The sequence below is a fragment of the Belonocnema kinseyi genome, chromosome 8, assembly GCF_010883055.1.
Source record: "Belonocnema kinseyi isolate 2016_QV_RU_SX_M_011 chromosome 8, B_treatae_v1, whole genome shotgun sequence".
NCBI lineage: Eukaryota > Metazoa > Arthropoda > Insecta > Hymenoptera > Cynipidae > Belonocnema > Belonocnema kinseyi.
Window position 1 is genome coordinate 11,992,933 of NC_046664.1, and position 13,835 is coordinate 12,006,767.

At 27.5% G+C, this 13,835-nt stretch overlaps 1 pseudogene; it reads left to right on the plus strand.

Moving 5' to 3' along the window:
* The first annotated feature begins 516 nt into the window (after positions 1-516).
* The window catches only part of LOC117178370, a 14,880-nt pseudogene continuing 1,561 nt past the window's right edge, over positions 517-13,835 (plus strand).

Below are 13,835 nucleotides of genomic sequence, written 5' to 3' on the forward strand. Positions count from 1 at the left end.
TCAGAATCAAGGTTAGTTCAAGGTCAAACCTAAATAATCCGTCGTTAACGAACTATACCAGGTACATGTAGGTTTTTGAGGCCGCTAAATTTAAATTCCGCATCCGTTTCATCTAATCAGGTCACGATCAAGGTCATTTCATGGTCAAACAAACCTCAAGTCTACAAATTACGAGCCAACAACCCTCAATCCAGCAAAATACAAGCCCAAACACTCCAAGTCCACACAATCTAAGCCCACAGCCTCCATGCCTACAAACCGTAAACCTAAAAACCCTGAACCTGCACACTCCAAGCCCACAAACCTTAATTTTACCAAATCTCATGTCCACACATCCTAAGCCCACAAACGTCAAGTCTACAAATTAAGAGCCAACAAACCTCAAGCATACAGAATCCAAGCCCACACACTCCAAGCTTACAAACCTTGAGCCTACAAATAGTTTGCCTACAAATTCTAAGCCCACAAACCTTAAGCCCACAAACGACAAGACTACAAATTACACAATTACTACAAATGCACACTGAGCCTACAAACCTCAAGTCTACAAATTATAAGCTAACAAACCTAAAGCCTACAAAATCGAAGCTCACACACTCCAAGTCCACACAATCAAAGCTTACAAACCTTGACCCTACAAATAGTTTGCCTACAAATTCTAAGCCCACAAACCTTAAGCGCACAAACGACAAGACTACAAATTACAAGCCAATAAACCTCAAGCCCACAAAATCCAAGCTCACACACTCCGAGTCCACACACTCCAAGCCTACGAACCGTAAACCTACAAACCTTGAGCCCACAAACCGTAATTTCACAAATCTCGAGCCCACATACCTTAAGCCCACAAACCTTAAGTCTACAACTTATAAGAAAACAAACCTCAAGCCTACAAAGTCAAAGCCATATGTCTACTTCAAGTCCACACACTCCAAGTCTACAAACCGTAAATCTAAAAACCCTAAGTTTGTGGGGTTGAAGTTTGTAAGATTGGGGTTTGTAGGCTTGAAATTTGTGGGTTTGGGGTGTGAGAGCATGGTTTTTCTAAGCTTGGAATTCGTGTGATCGGGATTTTTAGACTCAGGGTTTGTGGGCTTTTGGTTTGTGAACATGTTGCTTCTGGGCTTGGAATGTGTATGTTCAGCGTTTGTAGGCTTGAGGTTCGTAGACTTAGGGTTTTTCAGCTTGGGGGCTTTAAGCTCGAAGTTTGTGGTCTCAAGTATTTTGTGGTTGAGGCTGTGGGCTTAGAATTTACGGGTTTAGAATATCTTAGGTTTAACCTTGAATTCAGCTTGGTCATAACCTAATTAGGTTAAATAAACACCGAGTTCAAATTTAGTCACCACAAAAATCTATATGTACCTGATCTAGTCCGTTAAAGACGGATTTTGTATGTTTGACCTTGAACTGACCTTGATTGTAACCTTATGGGGTCAAACAAAACCCGGAAAATTGCTGCAAAAATTGTTTTTAATTTGTGTAATGTGCAAATATCTGTCTTTTCTAAAAAAATAATTAATATGCGGTGCATGAAATTTAATATAAATAGCCTCCTAATGACAATTTTGTACACTGAGGTTTTAGATTTTATATACAAATGTTTATTATATTTATATTGAAATTGCAAACGCCAAACATTTTCAAAAGTGTACATCGTTATCACGTATGGCTTGATCTGATGATCGTTAGCGTTCATTTAAATAAAAACAATTATCTTTTGTTCTGAATTAATTTCGTGATTCGCGTGATTTGCACGCGTACACGATTTAAAAAGAGGATAACGAAAAGAGACACACTCTTCTCATTCAAGAGACTTTGTCGCGTATTCGCCTCGACCCACGAACAGCATCGCTGCTTCCCTAGGCATATAAATTTCAAATCAACTCTGAAACTACTCATAAATTAAATGTCATTTGAGCATTTGTTCTGCTTTTCAAGCTCACTTTGGAAAGTCTGTGTCAGAGAAAAGGTTAGTAATGTTTAATATAGTTAATTTGTTTTAAAAATTGCATTCTATTTCGATCTATTTTTCCTATATTCTCCTAATAAGTCCTAGCCTATACATTTTAAATTACTTTCTATCTTTTGACTTACCTACTGCTTTTAAAAAAATTAGAGATGTGGTATGGTATCTTACATGTATTTATGGAATTCGCGGAACAAATGAAAATTCTCAAAATTCATAGAATTCAAGGAATTCACGCAATTAATTGAATTCATTAAATTGACCGAATTCACGGAGTCCGAAGAATTCAAAGAATTCCTGAAATTCTTGTAATTCGCAGAATTAATGGAATTCGCGATATTCACTGAATGTACGGAATTAAAAAATTATGAGATTCAAGAAATTCACACAAGATATAGAATTCACGGAATTCATGGGCTTCACGGAATTCATTGACTTGGCGAAATTCATAGAATTAATGAAATTCATGTAATTCGCAAAATTGATGGAATTTATGGAATTTATGAAATTCGCGGAATTTATGGAATACACGAAATTCATGGAATTCACGCAATTCATTGAATTCATGGTTTTCGCGGGATTCATGGAATTCAAGGAAGTCAAATAACTCACCTAATTCACATAATTGATAGAATACGCGGAATTTATGGAATTCACGGAGTCCACAGAAGTTACGGAATTGATGGAATTCATGCAATTCGAATTCCATGAATTCTGTGAATTTTGGGTGTTATATGAATTCTATGAATTTCTTGAATTTCGTAAATCCCTTGATTAGTCAATTCCGTGAATGCCATGAATTCCGTGTATTCGATTAATTCCATTAATCTCCTCAATTTAATAAATAATATATAAAAAATATTTATTGTTGTTGAAATTTCAAATGCTTTACATTCAAAAGTATGAATTAATGTTTAAAAAATTTAAAAACCGCTCATATTTAAAAACTTCTTTAATAATGAAAAATTAAATAATGTGTCCATGTGAAACTTCGTGATGCCAAAATATTCTTGTTTTAAAAAATAGATTTGGTATTGGAGATGGAAAAGTACCATATCAACGAAGGTTCATACAAACAGAAATATTTAAAAAGAACCAAGCTGCACAGAGAATAGTTAAAACAGAATTTGGAACTAAATCAGTGCCAGACCCTTGTCAAAGTATTTTTCAAAGGTAAGAATTATAAAAGAATTGTAATTCGAAAAAATCCACCTGTCATCTATATAGTAAAGAGTCAGAGTAAGCTAAGTTTAATTAATCTAATCAGAAGTAATCCACTTAAAAAAAAAAAAGTAATCCACTTATGATACCTAAAAGGCGGGGTAATCTACTTGTGATCCCAGGAAATTCAAATGCTCTACTTGTAGTCCATTCAGTTAGGGTAATTAACTTGTAAGCCACAGTGTTTAACTGTAATATATTGCATTATGAGTTATCGACTTGTAATCCACATAATTAGGAGTAATAAACTTGACATTCCAGGAACTTCAGAGTACTCTACTTATAATCTATCTAATTATGTTTAATCAACTTTTAATCCATATAATTAGGAGTAATCTACTTCTGATCCCAGGAAATTCCAAGTTTTTTTACTTATTTTCTGTTTGATTATGAGTAATCCACTTCTAATATGGGACAATTAGAGTAATCTACGTGTAAGACGTGCAATTAGGAGCAATGCACCTGTAATCCGCAGTGCTTCACTAATACATTTCATTATGAGTAATCCACTTGTCATCCATATAATTAAGAGTAATCTACTTGTAATACATGCAAGGTGGACATGCTGTGGCTTACAAGTACAGAGAACTTGAATGCTACCCGATTTGCACAACAGAAGGAGAGGAGCCATTCTACAGGAGCATTTTTATATTTCGCGCCTTTGAAGTTGCATTCGGATCGTAAATTCTGTCAACTCCTTGCATCTTCGAATCAAGTTTATCAAAGGTTTTATGGTTGCGTTATAAACTTAAAATGGATACAAGTGTGAACAAAATATAGGTTAGGTTAAGTAATAATTACAAAGGTTAAGAGTGTTTAATTAATAAAGAAGTGAAGCAGGTGGACTGAGAAAAAGACATAAATTTGTTTTTGTGCCAACTTATTTATTGAATGGCTACTTAGGGTCAAATACTCTAAAATATAGATATTATGTGCTTCCACTGGGCAAACAGTGAATTGTATCTAACACTTATTTGCGAATAAAAAATCTACTGTCATAAATACTCAGGAGCCATTCCATAAATTTGTTAGAACAGGAAATTTTTTTTTTTAACCCACATATCCCACTTCATTATTAATTAAACACCTTTATTATTTATAATTACTTCTTAACATAACCTATATTTTGTTGACACTTGTATCCCTTTGAAGTTTAGAAACGCGACATTGAAACCTATGATAAACTTGATCCGTAGATGCAAGGAGTTGAGGGAATCGTCTATCCGAATGCAAATTTAAAGGCGCCAAATTTGAAAATACACCTGTAGAATAGCTTCTTTCCTGCTGTTGTGCAAAGCGGGTAGTATTCAAATTTTCTGTATAGGTGAGCCCCAATTGTGTCCACTCTGCATAATTATGAGGAATCCATTGATAATCCGTTTTATTAAAGAGAAATCTACGTGTAAACCATATGATGAGGAGTAATCTAATTGTAATTTGGAGAATTTTAGAGTAATACACTAGTGATTTTCATAATTAGGAATAATATATCTGAAGTCCGGAGTACTCTAGAGTAATCTACCTGCAATCCAGAGTAAACCAAAGTAATTCCTGTTCAGAAATTAGGAGTAATTCAGTTTTACTTTGTGTAATACAAAGTAATCCACTTGAAATCCATATGATAAGGAGTTATTCAATTGCAATTCGGGGTAGTAGTAATATTATAAACTTTTCGGGAATTTGAATTTTAGGGAATTAGCCAATTCGGGATTTTTCTATACCGGCAATTTGACCATTTCAGAAATTTTTTATTTCGAATATTTTGTTTTCCTGATAGTTTACAGTATCGGGTACTTTTTTCTGAGAATTTTTCTATTTTCCTATTTTATTATTTAGGAATTTACAAACACGGAAATTTTATATTTGGGTAATTTTACAATTTCGGGAAATTTTCCTTTCCAATATTTTTTTTCGAGAATTTTACAGAAACGAGAATTTGTTTTGAGAATTTAAAATTTTTTCCATTTTACTTTTCGGGAATTTTAGAATTCGGTAATCTGGTAATGTTATTTTCCGAAAATTTTTCAAACCTCGATTTAGATATTTTGTCAATTTCATCATTTCCGGAATTTTTTTCTTGGGAATTAAAACAGTGTCGGTAATTTTTTTCTCAGATTTTTTCATTTCTTTAAATTTTATTATTCAGAAATTTTGATAATTCAGTAATATTACAAACTTTTTGGAAATTCGATGTTTGGGAAATTCTCCAATTCGAAATTTTTATATATTGTCAAATTTACCATTTCGGGAATTTTGTATTTCGACAATGTTGTTTTTCGGGTATTTTACAGTATCGGGTACTTTTTTCTCCGAATTTTTCAGTTTTCCCATTTTAGAATTTTTAGATTCGGTAATTCTATAAAATGTCTCAAATTTTATTATTCAGCAATTTACAAAAACGGAAATTTTATATTTGGGTAATTTTTAAATTTCGGAAAGTTTCCCTTTCCAATATTTTCTTTTTCGGGAATTTCAAAGAAACGAAAATTTGTTTTAAGAATTAAAAAGTTTTTTCATTTTTTTCGGCAATGTTTATATTCGGTAATCTGGTAATGTTATTTTCCGAAAAATTTTCAATTCAGGATTTTCATATTTTGGAAATTTTATCATTTCCGGAATTTTTTCTCGGGGATTAAACAGTGTCAATAATTTTTTCCTCCTAATTTTTCGCTTTTTTTTATTTTATCATTCAGAAATTTTGTTAATTCAGTAACATTATAAACTAGGATTTTTCAGTTTTCTCATTTTATCATTTCAGAATTTTCAAATTCGGTAATACTATAAAATTTAAGAAATTGCATTATTCAGAAATTTTTGCAAATCGGGATAGATGTCTGTCTCTAATTTCATTATTCAATCATTTTCTAATTCGGTATTTTTAAATTTGGTCAATGTTATCATTTTGGGGAATTTTCTATTTCGAATAATTTCTTTTTCGGTACTTTTACAGTGTCGAAATATTTATTTTTCCAGAGTTTCAGTCCTTCCTTTTTAAAATCTAATATAGGCTCAAATTTGAGTGTTCAAAAACTTTCAATACATAAATATCTATTTTAAATTTTTATTTTTAATTGAAAATAATTTTTCCTCCGTGAACGAAAAATTATAAAAATAATTTGCAAAATTTTTATTACAGGTGATTCGGAAGGAAATAAAAAATCCTCTATGTTTGATAACGCTACTATTGAAGCAACGCTACCATCGAGATGGGTCTAAACCCTTCATACATGCATACCTTTGGTATTACGGAAAACTTTTTTATTATTTTGGAGCAGCCATTATCTGTCGCCTAAGTGAAAATGGCAAAATGTCGAATAAAAAATGAACCTATGTGTACTTCTCTAAAATGGCTAGATAACGAAAGTGTCAGTAAATTTCTATTTAACAATTTCTAATGAAATTAATAAATATTGTTTAATTATAGATACACTTAACTCCCGATATAATAACGGTTTCGGGCAAAGCTTGCATTGGGCCACATCAATCTTTTTTTATTTGGAAGCATGACGCTACTTGATGCAACTAATCCGCTGAGAGTGCGGTCCTCGCGCTGTTCGTCACGATTTAAGAGTAATTTAATTCTTTCAAGATAATTGTTAAAATTTAATTATAATGTACAGACTCAAATTCATGTGATCTCTAGAAAAACTGGAAAATTTTTCAAGACTTTCACAGCCGAGACATTTTTTTATATGCACATTATCAACCAATTTGAAACTTGTCATAAGGAATATGCAGTTTTGGATACTTGTGCATACTGAGATGCAGCAATGCTCGATTGCTTATATAATGAGGCCATGAAGGTTTGTTTAAAAATATTTTCAGTAATTCTTTAATTTTAAAGATTAAATTAATTTAATACAGGGTAGCTCCAGGTCAGGGAAAACATTTACATTAAAGAAAAGTCACGGAACAATATTCAACAATAATCAGGACAGCCAAACAACCAATTTTAGTCCATTTTTTATATGAATTTTTTTTGTAGATAAAATCACTATAGCCACTTTTTAAAATCAAAAAATAACTTTATTCACATCCAATGAATAAATTGACCAATGGGTTAGCCGCTATTTATGGAAAATATTTTTGAGTATTTTTAAAATTCCAAAGAAATTTTTAAAGGATTTCAAGCATTTGAAGGGATTTAAACAAATTTAAGATTTGGGGATATTAAAAAATTCCAAGGCATTTTCAAGAGCTTCCGAAAAGATTTTAAATGATTTGAAACGATTTAATGTACTTTAAAAGATTTTAAGGAATTTTTAATTTATTTTAGTTATTTGATGGGATTTTAAAGGATTCAGATGCATTTGTAAAGAAATTCAATCATTTTCCCAAGATTTCAATCATTTAAAGGAATTAAAGAAAGGTTTAAAAATATTTAAAAATTCCAAGGATTTTTCAAGAGCTTTCAAAAATCTTTTTAACAATCTTTTAATTAATTCAGAGTATCTTAGAAGATTCTAAAAATTTTGTGTTAGATTTAAATCATATAAAGAAGTTAAATAGAGTTTTTAAATTTGAGGGTATTCTGAAGAATTGCAATACATTTTCACAGATTTCAATAATTTAAAAGAATTAAAAAAAATTAGTTGTTGAGAATATTAAAAAATTCCAAGAATTTTCAAGAGCTTTTAAAAAGATTTTAAATGATTTGAAACAATTGATCGTATTTTGAAAGATTTTAAGGAATTTCAGCAAGGGACTTCAAAAGATTTTAAACAATTTGAAACAATTTAGGGCATTTTTTAAAAGGTTTCGTGGAATTTTTAGTGCATATTAGTTACTGAATAGAATTTCGAAAATTAAAAATATTAGAATAATAATAATAATAAGAATTTTCAAAAAATTTTAATCGTTCAAAGGGATTTGAAGAAATCTTGATATTGGAAGGGTATTTTTTAAAATTCCAAGGAATTTTCAAGAACTTCAAAAGAATTTAAGGAAATTGAAAACATTTCAAAGAATTAAGAATATTTTAAACTATTTCTTTAAAATTCCAAAATATTTGCAAAGGCTTCAAAGAATTTTAAGGGAATTCAAGAGATTAAGAATTTGAAACGATTCAGGGTATTTTTTTAAGATTGAAAAGAATTTTCAAATGGAAAGTTATTTATTTGATAAGGTTTCAAATAATGTCAATCGTTTGAAGGTAATTGAAATAATCTTAATGTTTGTGGGTATTTTCAAAAATTCCAAGGAATTTTAAAGAATTTTAAAAGGTTTTAAGAGCTTTGAAATTATTTCAAATGATATAAGAATATATTTTAGTGTCATTTTTAAAAATTCTAGGAAATTTTCAACTGATTTCAGTTATTTGTTAAGATTTCAATGAGTAAAAAATATTTCAGGATATTTTCTATAATTCAAAAAAAATTTTAATTGATTTTAATGATTTTAAGGGATGTGGAAGTATTTAAAATATTCGAGAGTATTTTTGGTAGACTCAAAGAAATTGAAAAAATTTTACTAAATTTTTAAGAACTTTCAAAGGTTTCGAGGGCTTCAAAAACATTTCAAATTATTTTAAATATAGCAAGATTTTTTTTAAATTCGGGTTATTTTCAAAAGCTTTAGAAAATTGCAAGAGATCTTAAAAGAGTTTTAAAGAATTAGGCATAATTGTTAATAGATTGAAAGAATTTAAAACAATTGAAGGTATTTTAAAAATTTTCAAGGAATTTATAACCGCTTTCAAAAGTTACAATGGAGTTTTAAATATTTTAGATGGTTTAAAAATTTTAAAACATTTTTAGTATTGTCGAGTTTCTTTAAACATTTCAAAGTACTTTTGATTGATTTCAAATATTTGATGGGATTTAAAAAAATTTTAAGAATTCACGGTATTTTTAAAGATTCTAAAGAATTTTTTATTAGTTTAATATTTTTAAAAAATGTTAAAGCATTGGAAATATTTTAAGGTTCTTTAGAATATAAAAGACACTTTTAATATAATTCAATTGTTTAAAGGGAGCTTAACGGAAATGCAAAGAATTCTAAAGAATTTTATAGAATTTGAAATAAGTTGTATTTAAAAATATTCTACGTAATTTTTATTTTATTTAAAAACTTGCAAGGAATTTTTCATTGGGTTCTTAAATATAAATAACCAAACATTCTTACATTATTTAAAAGAAATTTAGAGTATTTAAAAAATTTGAACAACTTTTAACAGATTTCATACTTTTTCAAGTGAATTCAAAAAGTTTTAGAGATTCTATGGCATTTTTAACAATTTCAAGAACATTATAAAGTTTCAACTTATTTCAAAAGATTTCATAGAGTTTAAAATATTTTAGGGTATTTTAAAAGATCCTAAGGATTTTTATATAGATGTCAATAATTTGAAGAATTTCTAAATTATTTGACAGATTTTATTTAAATTGTAAGGAATATTCAAGAGCTTTAAAAAGTTTCAAATTATTTGGAATGTTTTAGAATATTTTATCAGATTCCAAGCATTTTTAATAGATTTCAAAAAGTTTCATGGATTTTAGGATATTTAAAAAAATTCAATCGAATTTTTAAGATCCTAAAAAAGATTCAAGGGTTTTCAAAATATTTGAAGCGATTTCAAATATTTTAGAGTACTCTAAACTATTTTAATGAACAGTTAATAGTTTTTAATAATTTAAAGATTTTTTAAGGTATTAGAGTACTTTTTTAGATCCCAAAAAGGTTAAAGAGCTCTGAAACGTTTCAAAGGATTTCAAAAAATTTGAAATATAATAGGATATTTTAAATGATTTCAGAAAATTTTGAATGGATTTAAATAATTTTAATAGATTTAAGGGATTTTATAGTATTTTTTCAAATTGCATTAAATTTTCAAATGTTTTAAAATTTTTAAAGGGATTTTAAAAGATTTCACAGGATTTGAAGTATTTTAAGGCATTTTAAAAGATTTCAATTAATTTGTAAAATATTTCAGTAGTTTCAAGGAATTTAAAAGGAATATACAACTTGTAGGGTATTTGAAAAACAATTAACAGAGCTTTAAAAAGTTGTAAATAATTTTTAATATTTCAGGGTATTTTCAAAGTTTCCAAGGAATTTTAAACAAATTTCAGTAATTTCAAGGGATTTCAAAGTATTATGAAATTTGTAGTGCATTTCAGAATATTCCAAGGAATTTTCAAGAGCTTTAAAATTTCTCTAGGGCTTTCAAAAGATTTGAAAGATTTTGAAATATTTTAGAGCATTTACACAAATTCCAAGGATTTTTTTATATGTTTCAATAATTTTAATGGATTTTAGGATATTTAAAAAAAATTCCGTGAAACTGTCAAGATCCTTAAAAAGGTTCAAGGCATTTTAAAATAATTCAAGGGATTTCAAAGGATATCAAATATTTTAGAGTACTTTTAAAATATTTTAAGGAATTGTTAACCGACTTTAATCATTTTAATAGATTTAAGGCATTTTATAGTTTTCAAGGGATTTAAAGGGATTTAAAAAGATTTCAAAGAATGCGAAATATTTTAAGGTGCTTTAAAAGATTTGAAGGGATTTTTAACAAAGTAGGTAAAGCGATTTCAAGTGATTTGAAAGTATTATAAAATGTTCAGGGTATTTTAAGGGATTCTAAAGAATTTGAATTAAATTTCAATTATTTAAAAACATTTTAGATATTTGAGGGTATTTTTAAGAATTCCATGGAAAAAAGTTTCAAGGGATTTAAAAATATTTCAAAGAATGCGAAATATTTTAAGGTGCTTTAAAAGATTTCAAGGGCTTTTTAACAAAGTAGGTAAAGTGATTTCAAGTGATTTGAAAGGATTATAAAATGTTTAGGGTATTTTAAAGGATTCTAAACAATTTTAAATACATTTTAATTATTTAAAAATATTTTAGATACTTGAGGGTATTTTTAAAAATTCCATGGAAGTTTCAAGAACTTAAAAAGGTTTAAGGATTTTCGAAAGATTTCAATTGATTTTAAAGGATTTTCAATATTGAAATGTGTTTTAAAATATTTTAAAGAATTTCCAATAGATTTCAGTAATTTAGAGAAATTTCACAGAATTTTCAAGATTGTAGGATATTTTGAAAGATTCTAAGGAATTAAAAATATAGTATAATAATTTGTATAGATTTTAAAAATTTTAGGGTGTTTTTAGAAATTCCATGGAATTTTCAAGAACTTTCAATAGTTGAAAGGAGTTTTTGAAGATATTTTAAAAAGTATAAGGATTTTTAATAGATTTTAATCATTTGAAGCTACAGCTAAGGATTTCAACGATTTTATGGGATTTAAAATCACTTAAGTTAATGTTATAGAGATTTAAAAAATTGATAAGGATATAAAAATATTTGAAAGGGATTCGAAATATTTTAGTGTATTTTAAAATATTTCAAGAAATTTTTAATAGATTCCTATATTTTAAAGGCATTCCAAAGGATTTTATACTATTATAGTATTTTTAAATATTCCAAAGAATTTTTAATAGATTTCAATAATTTAAAGAAATTTCAACGAATTTTAAAGCTTTTGGGATATTTTAAAAGATTCTAAGGAGTTTTAAGTAGATTTCAATAACCTTTAAAGTTTAGAGGGATTTCCAAAGATTTCAAAAGATTTGGATATCAAGAACTTGATGTGATATCAAAGAATTTGAAATATCTTTAGGCATTATAATATATTTTTACATTAGAAGTAACCATAAAAGTTTTTTTCTAAGATTTAAGTCTATTTTTAAAAATTTTAATTAATTTTTTAGACCTTTAAGGAAATTCAAGGGATTTTTAGAGATTTTATAGTATATAAAATAATTTGAAGTATTTTTAAAGATTCGAAATAATTTTTAATTTGCTTCATTAATTTAATCAGACTTCAAAGAATTTGAATTATTAGGATATTTTTAAAATCCGAGGAATTCTCATTGAATTCTTAAATTCGATTAATAAAGAATTCTGAAATTCTTTTTAAATCATGTAAGGTATTTAAAAAAATGCCTTTGATTTTCAACAGATTTTAATCATTTCAACTGAATTACACTTCAACAATTTTGTAAGAATTCCTGATAAAAATAAATTCAAAATTCAAAAATTAAAAATTATTTTATTCCATTTATAAAAGATTCTATATTCAAAATGTTAACGCATCAAAAAATTCATCCTTAAATATTAGTGGACAGGAATAATTAAATTTAGTGAGGAAAAAATCAGAAAAATGTCAGGAAATTTTAAAAATAAAGTTTTGCGGCCACCCTGTGTGATTTTTTCAATTTTAAAATAATTTTTTATTGTTAATAGGATATGCACAAAAATCTTGATTATGCAAATCTGTTTCGTGGAAGACCCTTGCGTTTTGTGCTACCACTAAAAGATCAACCTAATAATACACCTAAAGAAGAAAATTTAATCAAAACAGTCAATCAATCGGTAATTGAAAACCCAAGAAAAACTGAAATTTTAAATAAAAATAATATTGAAAGTCTTCTTCGAAGAAGAGCAAGTGCTTATAAATTAACAAATGGAAATATTTTTCTGAAACCCGAACTTTTGTGTAATCTTGGACTGCAAAACTCCTCGAATTAATTACAATTATTATTTGGGAAAAAAGTATCGATACTTTTATGGAATATCGAGTGATATGGATATGGAAAATCCAAGCACGGTACGATAAAAAAATAAAGTTGACTATTTAAAAATTTAAGAAATAATTTTTTAACTTTACAGCTCATTAAAGGCGACACAATAAATAAAACTAGAAAGACTTGGTGTGAAAAACGTATTTATCCAAGTGTACCAATTTTTGTTCCGAATCCAAATTCAAACGTAATTTTAATATTTTTTGTACTGTACGAAATCATGCAGTTTATCCTTAGCAATTGAACAATGAAGAATTATTACCCGTTTTCAACTCTTTTTTAACTATTCCCCTTTTTTAATTATTTTGGAAGAAAATTCCCTGGCAATTTTGAAATAAAAAATATCAATTTGCAACCTAACATTTAATGGGTAAATTTGCATCTGAAAAAATTAATTTTAAACTAAAATAATAAATCTTTAATTAAAAAAGTTAATTTTCTACTAAAGAGTACGATTTTTCAACAGAATGTAGGTATTTTTATTCAAATAATTTAATTTCCAACTAAATATGGTCAATATTTAAACAAAAATGATCAATTTTCAACCAAATAGTTTAATATTGAAATAAGAAATATCAGTTTTCAACCAAAAATTGAAGATTAAAATTTTCAGTTGAAGAAATCAATTGTCCGCAAAAAACACAAAAATATTCAACTAAAAATATGAATTCTCAATAAAATAAAAATTCTTTACAACTACAATAGTTCAAATGAAAAAGATAAATTGTCGAACAAAAATTGAATATTTATATTTTCAGTTAAAAAATTAATGTGAAACAAGGAATGGATTTTAAAATTAAATCAGGGAATATTCAATTGAAATAGTTACATTTTCAGTTAAAAAATAATCATTTTCGAGCAAAAAAAACAAATGAAAAAAAAAATTACTTTTGCAAACAAAGTGATGAATTTTCAACTAAAATGATAAATCTTTAACTGAAATAGTTGTATGTATGTATGTATGTATTTAATCTCTCCCTTTTACGGGTTTGAGGGCCACTGCTCCCTGTACATATATTTACAATTCCATCCTTAGTCTAACTTAACTATTACTT